This window comes from Peromyscus leucopus, unplaced genomic scaffold (assembly GCF_004664715.2).
Source record: "Peromyscus leucopus breed LL Stock unplaced genomic scaffold, UCI_PerLeu_2.1 scaffold_774, whole genome shotgun sequence".
Classification (NCBI taxonomy): domain Eukaryota; kingdom Metazoa; phylum Chordata; class Mammalia; order Rodentia; family Cricetidae; genus Peromyscus; species Peromyscus leucopus.
Genome location: NW_023505700.1, coordinates 75,556 through 96,125, shown reverse-complemented (window position 1 = coordinate 96,125; position 20,570 = coordinate 75,556). Strand labels below are relative to the sequence as shown.

The following is a 20,570-nucleotide window of genomic DNA, read 5'->3' as shown; positions in this document are numbered from 1 at the left end:
GCTGGAACCCCCTCCTGATAGCAGGCTGGCTTTCATAGAACAAGCCAGGCTCTTCCATCACTTTGGCAGACAATTCTCAGAAATTCCCCTATTAGGTTGTTGGCTGTCTCTCTCACATAATAAAATGTCAAGACAGTTGAGTATACTGCTACAGAGAAGGCACAGATTTTAGGTACATTCACAACAACTCCCCAATGCTATGTGTACACATGCACAGAAGGGAAATCTTATCATGTACTGCAATTCACCACAAAATTTCTTCAGACTGAGGAGTTCTAGGTCCCAGAGGAAAGACTATTTCTATTGTTTTTTTGACTAGAATAATTGGGTGTTTACATTTCCCTTCTAAACCTTTGTGGTTTTGCAGGAGATTAATGTAGTTTCAGGTGCAGCTGTAACTGTTACAGTCTGACTCTTTGCTGGCCTTCCTTTACAATTGTTTCTGCTGCTGTTGGAGAGAGTTGTCATTGTTTACGCTGCTGAGACTCAGTGGCTGCTGCTGTGGTGAGATGGCCAGCTGGTACTCAGAAATGGATCATGCACAATGCAGTCCATCCAAAGCTCAGGGATTGTCCTGCAAGTAGGAGCCCAATGGAATTGAGAGCTAGAGCAGTAGGGTAGAATAGTGTAGCATGGCTTTCTATTCCAAAATCAAGTGAACATCCCATTGTGATGTTTTAGCATTGATTATCTCAGATGGATGGAGACCTCAGAAAGTAATTGAACACATTAATTCAGTGATAGACAGGTCTGTGGCTGTGAAGCTTAACTGTACATAGTAGAAGGAGCCATGGAGGTTCATGAAAACTTGACTTGTCATTCCAGACATTACTTGAATGTGAACACCAGGCCCATTGGAAAATGGTCTTTCTTGATGCTAGAGAATAGAAATGGAGAGTTAACTGAAAGTAGGGGGCTTCCAAGTATTGCTTCCACAGGAAACACCAATAAGTTGGTGGATATAATGTGAAGTATTCTACTCTCTCTCTATTTCAGTATGGAGTCACTTTAAACACCCAACACCAGGTCTATCTCAATTTCATTCCCTACTATTCCAAGCAATTGAACATGTTATTTCTTTGTACATGAGTATAGATGGCAGGTGTTTTCAGGAATATCTATATTACCTGATCTTGCTGTCCAATAACAGAGCAATGGATAAGGAATATGTGATGTCTACACACAACAGAACCATTTCAGCTAAAGTGATGAGTGTAGTCAAGGTGATTGCAGGAGAGTTCTTGTAACTCGGGATAATCATTTTATACCATATGTATCCAGTCCCAGACAAATATCTCCCATTGCTGTCTGTATGTATGGATCCTAGATTATACATATCTCCATGGTTCCATTCATGACTTGGGAGGCAGTGCTGTCAAGCAGATGTCAATTCCTAAGATTTTTGGTGACAGTTAAAGAATGGGCCGGCCTTGGCCACAAAGTTACTGGCTTACTATACTATATACAGTTTTAAAGGAACATGTTCCATGAATAGTACAATGAGAACTAATATTATTGAGAAGGATTCAATACAAGTACAGCCTTGTATGAATTGCTTTATTATGAAAAAGGTTTCCTGAGCTTTGTTTAATAAGAATTATTCTACAGGACCCTTAGTTTGAAAACATAAAGATTAAAATAATAATATCAAGTTTAGAAGTTATCCATTCAAATGTCTTTGTTTTGTTTCTAAGATGTAAAGTGAAGCACAGTAATCTCATGGCAGTGGCCAAATCTATAATTAAAACCACCCAGAGAGAGTGATAAAACCTGACGCCTCTCAAAGCCATTGATATCCATCATTCTCTTCTACCTGAATTTGTCCCTGTGAGGATCATTGCATACAGTTAGTAGGATCTTTTCATGCTGCATTTATTAACAGTTTCTAGATGGGTCAGTCTGGACATAAGCCTTATTAGAATGAACAATTTTGGGCCTACACAATCCTACACAATAGTTGGGGTTTTGATATTGTGAAGAAAGTTGCACCATGAAACTCTATGGAGAGGGTGAATACAATTCCTCAGTCAAATTTATATGCCCCACTTCCTAGAAGTAGAAAAGCCATCATAACTTTACCAAAAAGATCTAAATACTCAGGATAGAATAAGCACACATCATATAAGGTCAGAACTTCACAGGCATAATAGCAAGTACAACCTACAAACGAAACAAGACAGATTGTAGGGAAAAAATGAATCCCTGTCAAGTTCCATCTGTAAACACATCTTGTTGGATTTTAGGTATGATCTAAAAAATGGACCCTAGAGTACACAACTCCACCTCATGAAGTCATGCACTGAAATGTTGTTGTTCACCTGCACAGAAGAAACTTGATTCCCCCTGGCTTCTTAGAACAATCCTTTAGTCACAGCACTCTTGAGACAGTGGCTGAGGAGGAGACAGAGGGGGAAGCAGAGGCTGAGATGGAGGTTGAGGCAGAGGGGGAGGCAGGCAGGACTTTTTGAGTTCAGTGAATGCCTGTCCAATGTAGCAAGTTCCAGGACATGCTGGGCTATGGAGAGAGTCCCTGTCTCAAGAATCTAAAAGTGAGTTAATAAATAAATGATTTCTGTTTACAATATGTATCCCTGGAAAAAGAAATGCCAAATGCATAAGAGGCTAAAGTGTAACAAACTCTGATACTATTAGAGCACAGACTAGCACAAAGTGTTGAAGGCTCAGGAGATACCATTTTTCTTCTCTTCCTTCCACAGTGAATGACAGACCTTCATGGACTCCAGCATGTGCATGCTGAGGTGGGTTTGAGGCTTTTTAAAGCTACCATGGCTGAGCTCAGATAGATCCTGCTTCAACTTGGTGTTGAGGACAGTGGACTTGGCTTCTGTCTTGAATCTGTGAGTTGATGGCTTCAGTTCATTCAGATTTCTTGGAGTTGTTTTCACGAGTTCTCTTGGTCTGGTCTTGCCCATGAAGCCTAGGACTGCTGGGCTTGCAGAGTATGCCTTTCTGAGCTTTGCTTTCCATTTGCTGGGCTATGCTGTCAATATCTCCTTCTCAGACCCCAGCACCTCCCGCTCCACCAGATCTTGAAACTAGATTCTAGCCAGAGAAGCTCCATGAACATGGGAAAGGCAGAGGTACTAACTTGACCTTGCCAGGTGGGGGCAGCTAATATTGGGATGGAGATGGACACCACCCGTGAACATTGCTCTCTAGTCTCTAAGCAAAGCCCTGGGTCTTACCAGGGCCTCAGCCATCACATGGCCCATCCAGAAGTGATGAATTGACTGGGCATGTTCTGGAATCTTTATTGCTGCTGAAGTTTAGCCGAGCCCGGGAGGAAGAGATGCCAGTTTTCTTCTCATTCTTCTTCCCCAGTGGGTGAAAGACTTGCACGGATTCTAGCATGTGCATGCCGAGGTGAGTTCGAGGCTTTTTAAAGCTGTTGTGGCTGAGCTTGGTTGGATTCCTCTTCCTCTGGTTCTTTGGCTTGGTGGTATTTTCTTCTGCTTTGACTCTGTTACTTGACTGCTTAAGTTCCTCTGTTTTCTTGGAGTTGTTTTCTCTGGTCCTCTGTCTTGTCTTGCCCCTGAGCCCTAGCTCTGCTGGGCATGCCAGGTGTGGCTTTCTGGGCTCTGCCCTCCAAGTTCTTAGGCATGTTGTCAATAGCCCCTTCACTGGACCCAGCAATGCCCACAGCCTCTTCTCCCTTCACCAGGTCCTGGAGCTGGATTATGGCCCGAGGAGACCCATCTAGCATCTCAGAGGCTTCCTGGCCATTCTTTCTCACTTGGTCCACGGGTACTCTGATGGTGCTGGAGCTTTCCTGGACCTGATCGCTGCTGATGTCTTTGGATTGGCTTGCTGTGGGTTCTTAGAATGGTTTCATATCAGTGATTGAGTTGAAGAGTCTGGGAAGGTGAATATCTGCCACCAGTGTAGTCATGTCTGCAAAGTCCATGCTGGAGCCCATTGCACTCTGCAGCACCCCAGGCTCATCCTGACCAAGGCTGCTGTTTCCCAAGGTGGCATTGTTAGGAGAAAGCTTCTGTTTTAGGCTCCCTGAATCAGTGTAGTTCAGGGCCTGCTGCATGTTGGCATGTGCTAAAGGGAGAAGTGTTGGGTCTTGGTTTTCTTTTATGCCCTCATAGGCATCCAGAGGAGTTGATAGATCATCTGTCATCAAATCCAAGTCGTTATTCTCTGTTTGTTCCAAGATTGGAGCAGGAGGCAAGGGCAGGAATTCTGAAGGACTGTTGCTGGGGGCAGTTAATGACCAGTCCCCATGGATAGGTGGTGACTTCTAGACATCCTGCGTCCAGGCATTCCAGAGGTCTGTATTCTGCAGCAGACAGAGTGTCTGGCCTGCAGCTGTCAATCCCAGGGCTGTCTCCATTTTCACCACTGAAAAAGAGTCAAGGAAGAAGTCAGTGCCTGGTAAGTGAGGTGCTCCCCACTTTTCAGTGCTCCTCAGTACTCAGACCCCTACAGCAGTGGGGAAGGCATTCCTATGAGCTCTGCTTGAGTAGCACAGGCAGCACCTCTGTTGGGAGACTTGTGACCACTCTCTAATTTCTAGTAACCATGTGATATCATCATTTCTCAGATGTTTGTGTTTTCCTCGGTGTTTGTGTGTCATGTGCATGCATAGTGATCATGGGGGAAGTGACAGAATTCCCTTGAGGTGTGGTCCTCCCTTTCCTTTCCCTTTATCTTTGAAAGAGTGATCTTCATTTCCATTGAAGTTTGCTATCATGTAGGTTGTCTGGTTCATAATTTTCAAGAACTTGCTTGTGTCTTCCAACTCATGGCCTTACTCCGATGCCCCCAGTTGCCTGATTTTCTAAATGGGTTCAGGTATCCAATCCAAGTTTGTCACTCCTGCAAGGCAATCTTTTCAACAACCTTGAATTTCTTCCAGCTCTACATTTCACAGTCTTATTTTAATGATATAAAAATCTGGTTAAGAAGGTAAAATGTTAGGGTTTGGTTGTGACCGTTTAGTAGAAAACATATCCTAATGATCATGCATAGACTTGGCTCACCTCTGAATAACCATTGCAAAAGAACAGAACAGAACAGAAAAGAAGAAAAGAAAAGAAGAGAGACAGAGAGTTAGAGAGACAGAGACAATGAAAGTGAGAGAGACAGAGAGAAAGGAGAGACAAAGAGAAGCTTTGCCCAACTTAGCAGTTGTACACTGGTACACCAGTATACTGGACAATCAATGCACTTATGTTTGTAAGAGAACAGGAGGGCCAGCACTTGGAATCTGGGTACAATACTTCCTCTAAGACAGATTTGGAGTTGCACTGCTCTAAAGTGAGAATTCAGCACAGAGAATATAATGGTCTACCAAATAGAAATGCCTTGGTGTCCTCTACACTGAGCAATAGATTAGGAAGTAGGTGATTAACACAGCCATATCTGAATGGAATGTCAGAAGTTATAAAGCCAGAACTGCTGCTTGACAAAGATCCAGCAAAGCTGAGCCACATGATGGCTGCCATGCCATCTTTGGTTTTCACCTGTTACATACTTGGGGCACTTTTTATATTTTTACAATTTGAGGATGTTGGATTGATGGAAAATTACTTTTGAATCATTTATGCCTTCTCCCAGGAATGCTGCTTCTAAGCTTACCCAGCAAAGTCCTGAACATACTATTTTCCCCGACACACTTTGAGGGAGATAGCCTTATTTACTTGAAGGTCTTCCTTTACACCTTGGATGTTGTGACACATAAAGATAACAGAGGTTTCTTCATGAGGCTATTAGATATTCTTGAAACATCTGTCCCTGGACTTACACAGGGACAAGATATTCAAAACAAAGTAAAATTAAAAAGGTCAACAAGATTTGGTAGGCTAGAGGAATTGCCCACAGTTCAGATTACAAGGCTCTTCCCACAGTACACTCAGACAATTACGTGGCGTACAACTCTGTCCTACATATACACATATTGATGAGCAAATTATGCAGTGGAAAGATGATGAAAGTATGAGGTGTTACAACCTCCTTTCTTAGAAGTTAGCTAATGTGGAGCCACTATAATGTCACATGACCAAGGAACAACAGAATGCCAGGATTAAACATATAGACAAATTCTTTAAGGAGATAAATGTGAACATTGATTGTATTATGTCACAATTTGAATAATAACTGCAACAGCTTTAGCCTGAGGATTTATCCTGGGCACTCTGACCAGTAAGAGTTAATAATGCATTGCTTGGGACATGACAAAATGCCCAGGATGGTTGAGGATTTTGTATTGGTTTAGTGTACTTGAAGTAACCAAAGCAACAGGCCTGAGCACAGGCTGTCATATGCCTATAGATGATAAAAATAGGGTTATGGGACTAAAGAGTAAGAATCATTACTCTGTTTATTAATGATGTCAAAACTTAAGGGAAAATGATTGGAAATAATAACTCTGTTCTGTCATAGTTTACTAATGATGACCAAAAGATGGACAAAAGGAAGTGAAACTCATGTCCAAAACCAAAAATGATATGATCTATGTTATGGAACATCATGAATGTCTGCCAACTAAATTCTGTATAAATAAAGAAAAACACTCTGGCTGCTAGTTAGTCAGGCTACAAGATTCTCCTGATCACCATGGCCTGGCTCACTTCCTTCCCTTCTGACTCCTTACATTCTCTGAAGAACCCATCCACTGCCAAGGAAGGCTTCCCGCAGGCGATTGCTGTGTAATGGTGCATGGGACTGATTAGCTAGGTCAGTGACGTGTGTGTCTGTAGTGGTGTCCTTGGACATGTCTTAATGGAGGATGGATGCCACTCATTTCCCTGCATTGTCAGTCCTTATAGAGACTGAAGATGGGGATGGTGAGCCAGGCCAACAGAACTCCCATATTTCCTTCCTGAAGACATCCACTCCTGAAAGTTTGAGCTGTGTCTGCTTTGAGTGCTGATCTCAGTCCTCCCTCCTGGCTCTACTCACCTTGAAGACTGGTGTCTGGCATGTATTGAGCAGGTGTGGAAGAGTAGATGGCAGAGGTGGAGAAGGGTGTTTGGAAATTCATTGACTGAATCTCTTTTGGCATCATCACCATATCTGGTTGCAGGGCAGAGGCCTGACCCCCAGAGTAGGACACAGAGCCACAGGCCTGCAGACACTGCCCGAGTTCTCCAGGCATCAGAGGGCCCAGGCTGTATACTTCCTGGTAGGAATGTGCCAGGCTGTATCCTTGATTTGGCAACAGTGGTGGTGTGGCCTGAACAAGGTTGACAGAAAGTGTTGGATAGGAGAGGACTAAGGCATTGGGATCTAAAATATTATCACCCAGGGCTGTCCTAGAGATGGAGGAGAATGTGGTATTCTGGTCAATGACAGTTACAGTGAAGTCCTGGAGTGCAGCTCCTCCCTCCAGTCAGTGTTTCCCGTGGGATCCCACTGGAGAACACCTGGATAGGAAAGTGCTGATGCAGAGCTCTGGTCCTGGTCAGTCAGCGCAGTTACCATGGTTGTGCCAGCTGGTAGGTAGTAGTAGGCACTGTCCATGAGCTGCTGGCAACAAGTGCTGGAGTCTGATGGCAGGAGCCATGCTGCACTCACAGCTGGGGTGGAGACTCTGGAGAACTTGCACACACTTCCTTGTAAGGGGGTGGCCTTCCCTAGCACAGGTGCAAAGGGCTGCAGAGCACATTCTGTCCCAAAGAAAGGTGCACTTTGGAAATTTTCTTTAGGAAGCAAGAGGAAAATGGGAAGAATGGTGAGAAGGAATCCTTCTACTTTCCTGTGGTGAGCTGTTATCATCAGTTTGTACAGTCTGAGAAAGTCTGAGATCTATGTTCCCTCACAAATCCCAAACAAATCTTTCAGAATGGTTCTTGGTAATGGTTAGGATGACACTCATTTGATGAGCTGCCTATTCTTCCTATGTGGACCTGGACTTCCTAATTGATCCATTTTGACCCTTGCTGTGACCTAGACAACACCCATCTTTGCCCTGCTTTGTCTTGTTCTGATTCTTGCTGTGGCACTGCCTCATATCTGCATCCCAGAACAGAAGTGTTTAAAGTAGGAGAACTTAGACAGCTTCTCATGCCTGTGCCTTTGTCCTGTTGTGTGCAAATATTCCTCTATGGAGAGAGAGAGAGAGTCTCTACCTAGATCAGTCTGGCCTTGAAATCACACAGACTGGCCAGCCTCTGTATCAGAGTGCTGGCATTGTAGGTTCTTTCCATGTCCACCAGGCTTCGCTCTACTCTGAACTTTCTTAAAGAAATGATGTATCAGGAATTTCATAGATAAGAACTGTATTTAGCTAAGAATCCCTTCATCATCTAGCTCCCCCTATTCCCCACTACTTTTTGTGTAAGTCATTACCTCTTACTTTGAATGGTCTTATATAACCATTCAGCTCATATGCATATATGACTACACAAATAAAACCTGCTGATAACATTTCATATTGATTGCCTGTGTTTCATGTGATGTCTTGGGACTACAAATGTATTGTGGAGTTCATCTCTGAATAAGATTATTTCTTAATTTAATAGTTGGTTAAATTGATTCTTCAATGAACACTTCCACAGTAATTGTTAATTTCTTGTAACTCTCCTAGTTGGGAATCCTTGTGAGAATCCGTGCACACACTGGTGTGTCAGTTCTTGTCCAGAGAACAACTGACTGTGGAGTAGCCAGCCCATGTTGATAACATCCAACCCTACCAAAAGATGAGGAGAATGCTGTGGAAGATGGGCTGGATAGAGTGTAAGAGCCAGGGCCTAGAGCTGGATATTGTTTTCTATATGTGACAGGAAACCTTTACCTAGACTAATCTCAACAGTATGGCTGCCTAATAATGACTTGGGATATGATAATGTCTTGTGCCTTTTTATTTACTCTGTGGTTATCTGTAACATTAGTTCCAAACTACCTTTGTGTACATCCAGGGTCATCTCTGCAGTGTGCCTTCTTTATTTGCATGTATTCTAACCCCACTAAGAACCAGATCTAAATGTGACATTCAATTCCATATATCTCTATCAGCATCATTAATATACCCATTAAACAAAAATTTAAAGGTATAATAAAAATAAGGGAAAAGTGATCCTTTTTTTAATGTTTTAAAATGTTTTTCCTTACCTGCCATGGTTGGAGGGATAGTATTAGCAATCCACAGTACATTGGAGGAAGAGAATTGTTTATCCTTGTCTGATCAGCTGACCTGAGTGGCAAGGGTGTCCAGTATCAGACAGTACTTACTGGTCATTGGTCACAGGTGACCTGTGATGATCCAAATTTGTTTACAGGCATCTCCATGGCAACCCCAAGACTCTACCAGGTGGTGGTAGGGTTGGAGGGAGAATGATGTCATAAACAGGGCAGCAGCCAATGGGAAGGTCAGATTTTGAGCTAACAGATGGGATTGTTTGGACAGAATGCCAGGAGACCAACAGTAGCCATGCAGGCTGAGGTGTGTGCTAGTGAAAGAGACAATCCTGGCATGGAAGTCCCCCTTTCATGAGGTTTAGTCCAGAGTATTCTTATAAAGTTCATCGATATAGCTGTGTCTTTTGTTCCTATGCGGTGAGACCTTCCAGCATAGAGTGTCCCATCATCATACACTGTACATACACTCAGTAGCCTTGGGCAAGAAAGATAGGAACACCTTCGTGAAGGAAATGTGGTGTGAAACCTTTCCAGTTGATCTGATTTATGAGCTGTCATCCTCTGTCCATGACCCAAGAAAGAGATCAAAGGGCTCCTTTCTGACTGGGTTGAAGGACAGGGTATTGATGCACCTTTGATGATGAACTCCAAGAATCTTCTCTTTGGGTTTCTTCTCTTAGAGGCCTTCCTTAGTCTGTTTTGACCCAGACAGGACTCACATCTCCCTTCTCTGCTTTTCATCCCTATTTGGTATGGTTTGATTTTTGGAGTAGGGTGACTCTGTGTCCTTAAAGTGGAGGCCAGTATCATGGTGAACTTCCAGAAGCAGTGGTCTTCTGGTCATCATGAAGATGCTTGTAATTGGAGGCTGCTGGTAGTAGTAAGCACTTGAGGGGTAACCCCTGTTGTTTGGGTAGTCATCATGTATATCACTCCGGTCTTAGACACATGGGCATTCTTTGTATCTTGCCTCCCTTCTTATAGTTTGAAGTTGTTAGTCATTGAGTCTGGCCACCTTCCTTCTTCATCCACAAGTACAATGAGTGTGACAGTTACTGAATCTTCTTCCTCCTGGCAACAGTCTCTGCAGAATCCTGGGCTCTAGCATTCCCTGCCTTGCTTTTTTTCTGAGAAAAGGCTAAATAGAAATGAAACACCTGGAGCAGGAAGGCATTTGTTGGTATGTGGCGGTGGGTTACATGAAAAAAGCAATGTAGGTGCTTTTGTAAGTGTTGCAGATTGATGGAAAGTGATCCTGGCAGTTGAGAGCCAAGGAATAGCACAAAGTCAATAAGCTAGCAGCTTACATCTGTTCCAGTTAAAGTTTTCCCCAATGCAACAACTCTGCTTTGTTAGGGGAAGATTTCCCCAGCAAAAGTTACAGTTCTGCTCTGCTCTGCTCCACTGTGGCTAATGTTCCCTGTCTGTTCTGCTCCCTTCTGACAAAAGAAGGTCTTGCCTAAACCTCATTCAAGAGATTTATTGGTAGGGAAGAATCCAGGAAGGTTGCTTCCTCTAACAGAGTGGAAAAAGGCATTTCCCAACTGAACATATACAGGGCTTATGTAATAGAGCGTCTTAGTGGGGGATCTTTTCCAGGGTGAAGCTTTTCAGGGTAAGAATTGCTCAGATTCCAATCCTTGAGTTTGGACAAACCTGGAGATTTATTATATTTTGTGCTTAGGTATTGGTTTTCTTCATAATGGATTGGTTGGCTCAGGTTTCAGGGCTATTGTCTGTTTCTTTTATTGGCCCTTTTTAAGCTTTTGGCTCTGCTTTTAGAGCCATGGTTTTAGGCTCTACAATTTCTCTTTATATTTGAAAAAAATAGAACAACCCACTACCCATCTCAGTGTATCTTTACAGACAGGAATGCAAAATTTTGATGAAATATGGGGAAATCTTGTGTATTTCCTCATTTTGATTTAGATTGTTATCCCTTTTGGTCATTCACTGGTGGGTTCCTAGACTGTCTTATGGCATGGATATAGTGTACATTTATATACATTTCTTATTATAACTACCTCATAAAGCACTACTATGACAGTGTCTGTCAGTCCTCATTGAAAATGCCCCTGGAGCCTGTTTAGTTATCCTGCTGCATTCACATGAGCTGTCAGAACTTTCCATTGGGACCATTTTTACACTGAGCTACTACTGTAGAACTTTTTCTCCATGTAGATTGTATCATATTTTGGATTGCTTGGCAAAGCTCTGCAATAAGACTGTCCTTTTTCATAGGCCAGTAGGCTGCCTTTGCCTTTCACTCTTGCAGTTTCCTTCATGACTGACCACTTGTCAGATAATGTGACACATTCCAATTGTCAATGACTGAAAGTTGGAAGGTTCATCCAGGCTTTTTTGGTTGTAGATCCATCAGAAAAAAGTGTCCTCTTATAGTAGCTTAGAACCAAATGAGTAGAACATGATAGGGCCTGTGTCATTTGAATTCTGAGAGTGGAGAGAAAACGAGAGATAGACAGACAAGTAGATAGATAGATAGATAGATAGATAGATAGAAATGTGTTCTGTGTTTAATTCTCACCGTTTCTGTGTTTTTTAGGTTTTTTTTTTTTTTTTTTTTTGATTTTCGAGACAGGGTTTCTCTGCGTAGCTTTGCGCCTTTCTTGGAGCTCACTTGGTAGCCCAGGCTGGCCTCGAACTCACAGAGATCCGCCTGCCTCTGCCTTCCGAGTGCTGGGATTAAAGGCGTGCGCCGCCGCCGCCGCCGCCGCCGCCGCCGCCGCCGCCGCCACCACCACCACCACCAGGCTGTTTTTTAGTTTTTAATATTTGCATATTATTTTTCTTTCAGTGTAACAATGACCTTGTTTCCTCTAACCACATATACCAAACTTAGTTACCGCACCCCATACTCCTTCTAATTATTTTCCAAGCCCTCATTTCTCAGTATGTACTACCTTTCTCTCCCTCTTTACAAAAGAAAAAGCTTTCAAAATATAACAAACAAATATAATAAAATATTTTGGGGGGCAGCATCTCCAAGAAAAGTAAATGTAAGTTAAATAACTTTGAAAGATGGTATCCTGTATGGGTGGAAAAATGGCACTCTCTGAAGACAGATTCCTGCTAAGTGCTAAAGTAGGCTTAAGCCTCAGGAGATGTTGGGCAAGAAGGTCCTTAGTATCTCCTAAAATGTGAAAGTTATTGTGATCCTGTTGTAAGTTATGAGCAGGAAGTAGCAAAGGGACAAACTGAATGATTTGCAGAATATGAAATTTTCAGACTCGCCCAGAGGTGGAACCCCTTTCTTATATCCAGCTGGGTGGCTTTCATAGACCAAACAGGCTCTTCCATCATTTTGGGGGAGAATGGTCAGGAGTTGTGCTATTAGGTTGTTGGATGGCTCTTCCACATAGTAAAATGTCAAGAGAGAATTTTACACTGGTAGGGAGAAGGCACAGTTGTTAGGTATATTTGTAACAACTCTCCAATTTGTTATGTGTACACATGCACAGAAGGGAATTCTTATCTTTTACTGCAATCCACCATAAAATGTTCTGTGACTGAGTAGTTCCTACATCCCAGAGGTAAGACAACTGCTATTGTTTTGTTGAATGGAATGGTTGGGTCTCTACATTTCCCTTCTAAACCTTTGTAAAATTGCAGGAGATTAATGCAGTTGCAGATGTAACTGTTACAGTCTGCCTCCTTGCTGGCCTTCCTTTGGCATTGTTTCTGTTGCTGTTGAAGAGAGCTGTCATTGTTTAGGCTGCTGAGACTCAGTGGCTGCTGTTGTGGTGAGATGGCTGGCTGGTACTCAGAAATGGATCATGCACAAAGCAGTCCATCCAAGGCACAGGAATTGTCCTGCAAGTAGTGCAATCAAATTGAGAGCTAGAGCAGTGGGATAGAATAGTGTAGCATGGCTTTTTATTCCAAAATCAAGTGAAAATCCCATTGTGAAATGTTAGCAGTGATTACCTTGGATGGATGGATACCTTAGAAAGTAATTGAAGAGATAGATGCAGTGATAGAAAGGTCTGTTGCTGTGAAGCTTTACTGTACATAGTAGAAGGAGCCATGGAGATTCATGAAAACTTGACTTGTCATTCTAGACATTACTTGCACTTGACCATAAGGCCCATTGGAAAATAGTCTTTCTTGATGCTAGAGAATAGAAGTGGAGAGTTAACTGAAAGTAAGGGGATTCCAAGTATTGCTTCCACAGGAAACACCAATAAGTTGGTGGAGATAATGTGAAGTATTCTACTCTCTCTCTATTTCAGTATGGAGTCACTTTAAACACCAATACCAGATCTATCTCAATTTCCATCCCTACTATTCCAAGCAATTGAACATGTTATTGCTTTGCACATGAGTATAGATGGCAGGTGTTTTCAGGAATATCTATATTACCTGATCTTGCTGTCCAATAACAGAGCAATGGATAAGGAATATGTGATGTCTACACACAACAGAACCATTTCAGCTAAAGTAATGAGTGTAGTCAAGGTGATTGTAGGAGAGTTCTTGTAACTCGGGGTAATCATTTTATACCATATGTATCCAGTCCCAGACAAATATCTCCTGATGCTGTCTGTATATATGGATCCTAGATTATACATATTTCCATGGTTCAATTCATGACTTGGGAGGCAATGCTGTCAATGCCTAAGATTTTTGCTGACAATTAAGAAAAGTTACTGGGCTCAGTGTACAATATACAGTTTTAAAAGAATATGTTCAATGAAAAGTACAATGAGAACTAATGTTATTGAGAAGGATTCAATACAAGTACAGCTTTGTGTGAATTGCTTTAATATGAAAAATGCTTCCTGAGATTTGTTTAATAATAATTATTCTACAAGACCCTTAGTTTGAAAACATCAAGATTAAAATGCCTTCAATCCCAGCACTCGGAAGGCAGAGGCAGGCAGATCTCTGTGACTTCGATGCCAGCCTGGTCTACAAAATGAGTTCCTGGCAAGGCACAACGCTACGCTGAGAAACCCTGTCTTGAAAAACCAAAATAATAATAATAATAATAATAATAATATCAAGGAGATATCCATTCAAATGCATTTCTATTGCTCCTAAGGTGTAAAGTGAAGCACAGTGGTCTCATGGCAGTGCCTAAATCTGTAATTAAAGCCACACAAAGAGAGCATAACACCAGATGCCTCCTTAAGCCATTGCTTTTCATTATTCTGTTGTACCCAAATTTGCCCCTGTGAGGATCATCGTATACAGGTAGTAGGATCTTTTCATGATGGGTTTGTTAATATTTTCTACATGGATGACTTTGGACATAGCCCTTTTTAGAATGAGCAGTTTTGGTCCCACACAGTAGTTGGCAGTTAGATATTGTGAAGACAGATACACCATTTGTGGTGATATTTTTTTTTTGTATGTTAATATATAAAGCATGAATGGAGGTCAAGGGGAAAATGGCCAGCCACTTTTAAGTAAACATAGAAGTGATGCAGTGGTAGCACATGCTCTTAATTCGATCATGTGGCATAGGGTCTCTGTGTGTTCAAGGACACACTAGGGAACAGCCAAGCATGGTGACACACTCCTTTAATCCCAGTACCAACCATAGAGACCTGGCGGTCTGTACAGACAGGCATTGACAAGGAAGTGAGGTAGCTTGGCTAAGAGCCAATGAGAGGGCAGAACAGCAAGGCAATAAAGGCGTGGGTAAGACAGGAAATAGCTCACTTTTGGTAGCTGCAGGACTGGAGATTTAAGTTGGTGGCTCTCTATTTCTCTGATCTCTAAGGCTATCACCCCTATATTTGGCTCTGTGTTTCTTATTTAATAAGACCATTTAGAAATTCATCTACAATTCGTGCTCATGTGGCAAGAATTCATTAAAAAAAAATTGATGGCCTTATAGGCCAGGATTTACAGGCCCCCTGGCTTGGCCAGAGCTACATGAGATCTGGCTAAATGCAGCTGGAGCTCCTTGCAGCCAGATCTCCGACTCATGTTGCTGGAACTGCAAGGGTGCAGAGCTGCAAGCATCTGGACTCCTTGTCTGTTTACAGAGCTCCTGGTTCAGGCCAGAGCACATAGCTGGACTTTGTATTTAGTTTTTAGCTTTTAGTAGGTGCTTTCTCTGTCTCTGTCTCTGTCTGTCTCTGTCTCTCTGTCTCTCTCTCTGTCTCTCTCTCTCTGTCTCTCTCTGTCTCTCTCTCTCTCTCTCTCTCTCTCTCTCTCTCTCTCCTCTCTCTGATTCCCATTTTGGACTTCCACCATGCTAGGTAGCTGCTTTGAAAGTCCCTCGGACTTCTACTGTTCTATGCAGACTTGGTAAGTCAATTAAGATATCAGATATCTTAAAGGAAGAAACTAGTTAAAAGAGAACATTTTTTCCATATTAAGAAATAGGAAATATTTTTCAATAAAAGGAAATTAGTCTTTGTTTGATAATTCATTAGACAGTCTGAAGGCTGTACAGATAAATGAGAGGATAATTAATGTTGATAGGATGTAGGAAACATCAGTTATAGTATTATTTGTTTAATTATCTTTTTTTAGTATTAAAATGATTGGTCAACTTAAGTGCCAAGATAAAAGCTTGAGAAAAAAAAAGGTTAAAATGAATTATAGAGAATTTCAGACCCAGGCAGAAGACTTTAAAGGTGAAATTATTTCAGGAGTGCATTATATGGTTATAGAGAGACAGCCTGTTTTCAAATAATCAAACTTAATTCATCTGGTAGCCTTACAGGAACTACCTGCTCGAGTGCATGTACAAGCTAATTGGACTCCAGTGGAAATGTTAGATTGAAGTACATTTAAGGAAGCTATAGTATCCTATGGATTGCATTCTCCATTTGTGAAACAAATGTTAAACTCGTGGTCACCTCGTAATAGGATTATTTCTCAGGACTGGAAAGAGTTGGTAACAGATATTCTAGAATCCAGAGCACAATTACAGTGGTAACAATGCTTAAGGAGGAGGTTAAGGCAATAGACACCATGTAGAAGTAGAGGTGTGGAGATTGCCCAGGATCAACTTCTTGAAGAAGGTGAATACTCTGATATACAAAGGCACTGTTTATATGATAACCAAACCTTAATTCTATGCCGCATGGCAGCCATGAATGCATGGGACAGAATTGAGGAAGCAGGGAAAAAATTGAAAATTTAAGTAAAGTGGTTCAAAGTCATTATAATTCAGTTCAAAAATGGAATTGTATGATATTCTTTGATATTAATGGATTTTTCAGGACCTCTCAACATAGTTACCAACTCTCAGTATGCTGAAAGAGTGGTATTATATATCAAGACTGCAGAATTTATCCATGATGAGTCAGACTTAACTTCCCTATTCGGTTACAAGATATAATGAGGAATAGGAAGCATCCCTTATATATAACGCACATCTGATCCCATATGGGTCTGCCAGGCCCTCTAGCACAAGGTAATGACAAGACTGATAAATTATTGATAAGAAATGTGCTGGAGGCTTCAAAATTTCATAAAAAACTCATGTCAATAGTAAAGGTTTAAAAAAGAATTCTTCCATAACATGGCAACAAGCTAAGGAAATTGTAAGGAAATGTCCTATTTTTTCCTTTTATAACCAGACTCTGCTACCAGCAGGATGTAACTCAAAGGGTACTCAGAGGAATGAAATCTGGCAGATGGACGTGTTTCACTTTACAAAATTTGGAAAACTAAATATGTACACTATACCATTGTTACTTATTCAGGATTTCAGTGGGGAAATGTTTTCAGTTCTGAAAATGCTGATTCTGTAATCACTCATTTGCTAGAAGTTATGGCCATCACGGGTATACCTGCACAAATTAAAACTGACAATGTTCCAGCATATGTCTCTCGTAAAATGAAACTTTTTTTGCTTATTACAATATAAAGCATATTACAGTTATACCACATAATTCTACAGGCCAAGCAGTTTTAGAAAGATCAAGTAGAACTCTAAAGGATATGCTAAATAAACAGAAATGGGTAACCAAAACCCCCAGAAATAGATTACATAATGCTGTATTAACTTTGAGTTTTCTCAATGCTAATGAGAAAGGAACAACAGCTGAAGAGAGACATTGGATAACAGAAAAAACTGCAGAATTAAATCAGTATACTGTATACTTTAAGGATGTGCTAACCTCAGAATGGAAACCAGGATAGGTGTTATATTGGGATCGAGGTTTTGCTTTTGTTTCTATAGGAGAAGATAAGTTGTGGATACCATCAAAATCGATATAGGTTCAATTTGAATAAGAGAGACCTTTTAATTAGAAGAGGTGATAGTTCAGCAACCAGCATGACCATCCAATTTAAACTAACTTATACCACTAACAAATGCCTTTTTGTTATTTAATCAGATATAACTTGCCAAAAGGGAACCTCTCCAAAGTTAGGCTTGGAGAAGCGTTTTTGTTTTTGTCTTTCAGGAGAATGAAGGCCAAGGAATCTGAAGAACACTGGACAAATGAGACATCTGAAGAAAAAGGAGAAATCATCTAGAAAAATGTCCCAAGAAAAAGAGTAATTTGTTCTATTGGTGTATCACATGTAAAATTTCTTAAGTCTTCCTAAATGTTTCTTTCTGCTCTTCTTTACAGACAGCTAACACAAATGGTCTTTTTGTAGTCCTAGTTCAATTAACAATTCAAGCTGGCTTTGAAGTTGGAGAATGGCTCTTTCCTTCTCTAAACCCAAGTATGTTGTTAAAAGGAAAATGGAAAAATCTCTGTATCATGTCAGATAAAAAAGCCATCTTCTGATATAAGACAGAAGGAAACCAAAATACTAATGAACTGGTTTTTTCCACTAATCTCAATTCTTTGGTTCTATTTTGAGTCTTTAAACTTTTCTTAAGTTATGAGTCATATCAAAATTTATAAGATTTATATATGTATATAACTTTTGTCATGATACTATTGGTCATTTGGAGTACTAACTAATTCTAGAAAAAGGCTTAATTTAGCTGCCTATACGTGTTTTTGTGTTGGAGTCTCTATCAGTTTTCTGCAGGGAATCATGACCAGGCCTAACCTCGAATTTGAAGTCTCTAGAAAGATGATGGGGTCCCACCACAATGATTCCATGTGGATGATAATAATACCACTAAGCTGGCAAACATCACCCAAAGATCAGCTTTGGACTACAAACTGGTCAGAACAATTTCGAGATGGCTAGCTGAGATGATCCTGTTTCACAGACTACTTGAACAAGGATTTGAGATAAGCCCTGCACTTTGGCATTATACCAAGACCGGACAACAAATGATATAGCTACCTCTCCTGGAACTTGACAATGAACCCAAAAATTTTCTTTTCAGAATCTTCTAAAGATGCTATCACCCACAAACTGCAGAAAGCAATTTTAAGAGCACAATGCCCACATTCCCAAGAGGTGGGGCGGGTGGTTTTTGGTTTTTCAATGGGTTTGGGGTTTGGAATAGTTGTCATTGTTTAGGAGGCTTGGTTACAAGTTGTTGTAGTTAATGGTCAGGAAAAGGGCTAAACAAAGAACATTAGATTTAAGATTCTTGTTTGGAAAAAAAGATGATATAGATAAGACGTAGATTATTGAATCTAATCTGAAAAAAAAGATATCTAAATGATAGAATAAAAAGTAGATTATTGAATCTACTCTGAAAAAATGAGAGGATATAGATATGATATAGATAAAAAAAAGTAGATTATTGAATCTATTTTTAAAAGACAACTACTAGTTTTAAATACTTTACATTGGATTGGATTTTTATATATTGTATACAAATTATATATATTGAGATGATATTGTTAAAAAATGCTATATGTACATTTCTAATCTTGTTCAGGATATTGTACCTATACAGTTCATTTAACAATTTGCTAATCCTTGAAAGTTACTATCATCAACTATTAGGATATAGAGAAATGAGAATTAGTAGTTAGTCATTACAGTTGAACTTGTCATATTAGGTGTTTTCAAGGTTAAGCAGAGATATATTTTAGATAGACAGGTTATCTTCAAATCCTTCAAAGATCTACAGAATATGGCATTTAAATCTTTTAATATCTTACAATCTTTCTTTTTTATGATTATGAGACATGTTGGCTCCTGGCACACCAATCTACTTCAGAGAAGATATGGGCATTGAAGAAACTGCATATGGAGTTAACTTTCATTATGGCAAAAGTTAGCCACTGGGCATCAAAGTGCCCTCGCATCAACTTTGTCCAAAATGGACAAAGAGGACACAAAGCAAGTGACTACCGATCCTTGCCAAAACAAGTGTGGTTGTGGCTTTAGCAACAGGCATCCTGTAATGCCAAGACTATATGGAACCATCGCTAAAGTGGTCTTTGCAATCTGGAAAAGGTACAGTGCCCCTTTCTAAGAAGGCAGCTCAACAGGCAATGGACCAATGTCTTCTGGTATGCAGTGGAACAGTAACTGAAACAGTTACTCTTGAAAGAGTAACTAGCCTTATAGAGTCTAACCTCTCAATGGTAGACTGGCATTTAATAAAGGAGATGAGGCCACACACAAGCCTAGAAGAATGGGATGCGGAGAAGAACAGGATGCCGAGATGAAGTCATCCACAAGCTGAGAAGAATAAGCAGATGAATTCCAGAAACACCAGCAATTTCCAGAATTTAAAACCCTGAATCATGACAGGACACTGGTAGAATTCAATTTTATCTGGTACATGGAATACTCATGCCGAATGTGAGGTCGAGCTGTAGGCCTTGTGTATATCCTACTTCATAAATGAATCTGTCAGATATGCTAAACCTGTAGGCTGAAGATGATGCCCCAACATTGCGGAAAACCTCAAGTGACTGTCCAGACAGCTGGCTGCTTCTGTCAACTCACAATTTTCTTGAAGTTGCTCGTTTGCAATTCCTGTTTTTCTAGGTAATATTATTTCCTTCTTGGTCTCTGAGGGAGTTGAAGATTAGATAGTTGTAGTTACATTTTTTGCTTCTTAAGAAATTTCAAAAATAAAAAAAAGCAACTCACTAAGAGGTGAAAAGTATATAAGTTTGAAGGAACATCATAGGACAATTTTCTGTTGGTAATACAAGATTGGGTAGAAAGTGAATTAGGCACATTTTCAACTCACAAAAAATAGAGTAGATAATGTAATATTTTCTCTTAATTTGTCGAATTGCTGATGTATTTATTGCTTGTATATAGTTATTGTATTTACTGTATATAGTTTTTCTTATATTATTTATAAATTTTATTCTTTATTTTTAATAGACAAAAGGGGGAAATGGGGTGATATTTGTGCTGAATTGTGGTGATATTTTATTTGCATGTTAACAAATAAAGCATGCCTGGAGATCAAAAAGAAAATGGCCAGCCACTTTTAAGTAAACACAGGAATCAGGCAGTGGTAGCACATACCCTTAATCCCATCAAAAGGCAGGCAGGGTTACTATGTGTTCAAGGAGGAACTAGGTAACAGCCTAATGTGGTGCCTTTAAACCCAGTACCACCTAGAGAAACCTGGAGGTCTGTAC

The 20,570-nt window shown here is 40.5% G+C and overlaps 1 pseudogene; it reads right to left on the bottom strand.

The window, feature by feature from the left end:
* Positions 1-1,592: 1,592 nt before the first annotated feature.
* Positions 1,593-9,223, bottom strand: LOC114708997 (annotated as a pseudogene).
* Positions 9,224-20,570: the final 11,347 nt, after the last annotated feature.